Source organism: Benincasa hispida, chromosome 7 (assembly GCF_009727055.1).
Source record: "Benincasa hispida cultivar B227 chromosome 7, ASM972705v1, whole genome shotgun sequence".
NCBI lineage: Eukaryota > Viridiplantae > Streptophyta > Magnoliopsida > Cucurbitales > Cucurbitaceae > Benincasa > Benincasa hispida.
Genome location: NC_052355.1, coordinates 23,621,207 through 23,624,828, shown reverse-complemented (window position 1 = coordinate 23,624,828; position 3,622 = coordinate 23,621,207). Strand labels below are relative to the sequence as shown.

Sequence of the window (3,622 nt, the reverse complement as noted above, 5' to 3'; positions counted from 1 at the left end):
ATCAAGTTGTATATTAGAATTTTTTATATTTGATGTAGGAAGCGAACTTTCAGCATGTTCACTATTGCAATTACTTCTTGAGAACCAATCAAATCAATTTCAAACCCACTATTTTCAACATTTGATTTGTTTTCTGATTTTTGTGATTCTTTCCATGGTATTAGACTTTTATTAAACAAAACAACCCTACTAATGAAAATTTTACCTGTCCCTTTTTTCCAGAGACCAAAGTTTAACCCTTAACACCACTGGGATATTCTAGAAATATGCATTTCTTAGCTCTAGGATCTAACTTAGCTTGTCTAGTGTGTGCATATGCTGCACAACCAAAAGTTCTCATATGATCAAGTTTAAGTATTTTTCTAGACCATAATTCTTGAGGATTTTTTAAATTTAAAGCTGTAGATAACCTTCTATTAATGATGTAATCAACAATATTTACAGTTTTCCCTAAAAAAGCTTCTGGAAAGTTTGCATAAAACAACATACATCTAACCTTCTCCAAAATAGTTCTATTGTATCTCTTAGCAAGACCATTTTGTTGAGGTATCCATGGGACATATAAATGTCTATTAATACCATGTTCTTTACACAAATCAGTAACTTTGTTATTCAAATATTGAAGACCATTATCTATTCCCAGAGTTTTAAGTTTCTTTCTTAATAAATTTTCATTCAAGTTTTTCATTCAACAACTCATCCTTTGTTTTTAACCAAAAAAATCCACAGTTTTCTTAAGTAATCATCTATAATAGTGAGAAAATATTGAGCTCTCCTAAGTGTTTGTACTCTAAAAGGACCCCAAAGATCCAAATGTACAGATTTTAAAACTTCAGATTCTTACATGATCTTTTTTGAAAACTACGTTTAGTGGAATGTCCAAGTATACAATGGTCACAAAATGATAAGTCTAATGTTTTTCCAATCAAAATACAAATGATTTAAGCCATTATTACTAATATGACCTAATCGACCCATGCCAAAGTTTTATATCATCTAAAATTGAATCAGTAACATCATTAGACTCTTCATTAGGTATCATTGTTCACTACTATAAAGTCTACATTACTTGACACTTATAGTTTTTAATTACTTGACGTTTCTTTGGAAAAAATGTCAATTAATGACCTTTTAGAAAAGAAAATGTCAAGTAAAAGAGTTAAAAAAGCGGAGATTGATGGAATGTTTCAGATATTTTCATGTGAACCATTATTTTTACGTTTTTTGTGTCTAGTAATATAAGGTCTTGCTTGACACATTTTTCGTGTCAAGTATAAGAAGCTCTTACTTGACATATTTTTCGTGTCAAGTAAAATATAAAAATAATATATTTTTTAATCTTTATTTTTTATTTTCCTCCCTCCTCCATTTTCATTTCCCTGTCAAATTTGGTTTCCCTCCTATCAAAATTATCAAATAGAATATAAAAAATAACTAATTTATAATTTTAAATAAGTAAAAAATAATTATCAAATAAAACTTCCCCCTTCCTTGTTTTCTCTCTCGCAGACCCCCTCCCCTCGAAACCCTCCTTTCGCAGCACCGGTCAACCATCGTATAGCCTCTATCGATCAGTCTTCCACCGAATCTGCGCCAGACGTCACCAGATCCATACCAGACGCCCACTAAATCTGTGCCAGACGCCACCAGATCCACACCGGTCAACCATCGTACAACCTCCACTGGTCAGTCCTCCACCAGATCCGCGCTAGATGCCACCGAATTTGTGTCAGACGCCCACCAGATCCACGCCAAACACCACCGGATCCATGCCAGACGCCCACCGATTAGCCACCGTACAACGCCCAACGGTCGGTCCTTCACCGGATCCGCGCTAGTTGCCTAGTCTAGCCTTGCGCCAGATCCGGTCAATCCTCACGCTAGATCCGATCGGTCCTCCACCGGATTCACCGTACAACTTCGCTGCCCCTATCAAGTAAAAACTTCTTATAGTTTTATGAGTGTTCTTGTTCCTCTTTTTCTTTTTCTTTTTAGGCAAGTTGGTCGAGGCTCGAGTGAAGTGTTGATTTGAGCAAACACTTAAAGTAAGTGTTTTGGATGTATTGGAATGAATTTGTGATTTGGGTTATAATGTAGCATCTTCTGTAATGATTTGCTTGTTTGAATGTTTGATGATGAGATTAATTTCGAAGTATTGGAAGGAGTTGAGTTGTTGTCCAATAAGTTTGAGACTGATATTGGCAAGGTTTTGGTAAGTTTGGAGGTTAGTATTAATAGTTCTTTGTTACCTATTGAAGTATTGGTTTAATAATTGAGTTATTTTCAAATTCTGATGTTCAATTCAAAGATTTCAAAGGATTGGAGCCATTGTCCAATAAAACTAACAATGTTTGGATGTTTTGATAGGTATTAAGACCTTGAAATTCTTTTGGAATTGTTACATAGTTGGTGGAATTTGCGTTTTGTAACCATTATTATTGAACTTTTCGTAGGTTGGATTACTTTATTGTAGTTTTGAAGTGGCATTCGAATCAAGCCACACTTCGGATAATCTATTTCGAGTTAATCGGTTATTTTGGTGAATGAAATTTTGAAGAATTAGACTTCCAATATTCTATAGTTTTTAATTAAATTTTGTAGATAAAATTGGATTACTTTGTTGTAGTTTTGAACAAAATTTTGTTGATAAGATTGGCTTCCAATATTCTCTATTTTTTATTGTTTGTAGATATAGATAAGTTGTGAAAAGTTGGGGGAAAGGTAGACATTCTTCTATTTTAAATTTTAGCATATGCTTGATTTGTTGATAATTTTCTTTCTCTTTATTATATTTTCTCAAATCTCTCTCATCTTCCTTTGTTTTGTAGCGAACTTTAAGTTGTAGATATTTTTTAAGTCTCAGTATGATATTTTTTCATTGCATAAAGTAAGCCAATCATGTACATTTTTCCTTATGCGTGACTTTTTGTCATTGTTGTATCTTAACACTTATTTCTATATTTTGAAATTTGATGTTATCGCCCTTTATTCTATTTTGCAGGTTGATTTGCTTAAACATGGCTTGCTTGACCCTTAGTTCTTGATCTTTAGACTTCAAAGCTCAATGTATAGATTAAGTAATATACTTTGATAAGAGGTTACTTATTAAACAATTTGTCACTTTTGTGTTTATTGAAAGTTGAGTTTTGTATACAAAAGCAATAGTTGAGATTTTATTTTGTGCATGTACATGTGAAAGAGAAATATTGTTGTAATTTGTGAGGAGTGTTCATATGAAATGTCATAATTGAACATATGGAATTTTCAATGAATATAATGAGTTGATAGATCTTAAGTGTATAATGTTTATTTAGTTGATGTAATTGTATTGTTGGAATACATTGCAGAAAATGAGAATATCAATTGGAGCATTTAATTTGAAAAAAAAAGACATATACTAGACAAATAAATAAACAATCACAATAAGAAATATAAATTAGAGTAAAAACGAAAATAATGAAACAAGAGGAAAGGAGAAGAGATTGACACATATCTTTATAGTGGTTCGACCGAAGTCTACATCCACTATACAAATTAGAGGTAGAATTCTTTATTAGCAACAACAATATCAAGTATCAAAGAAGAAGATGCCAAATTGAGCTCTGAAGGAGAAGAAAATCAC

The 3,622-nt window shown here is 32.2% G+C and overlaps 1 long non-coding RNA gene across 1 annotated transcript; it reads left to right on the top strand.

Annotated features, from left to right (window-relative positions):
- Positions 1 to 1,454: 1,454 nt before the first annotated feature.
- Positions 1,455 to 3,289, top strand: LOC120082226. Its single transcript, XR_005483092.1, has 2 exons — positions 1,455 to 1,936; positions 3,002 to 3,289. It is a non-coding gene; the product is annotated as an uncharacterized LOC120082226 (long non-coding RNA).
- Positions 3,290 to 3,622: the final 333 nt, after the last annotated feature.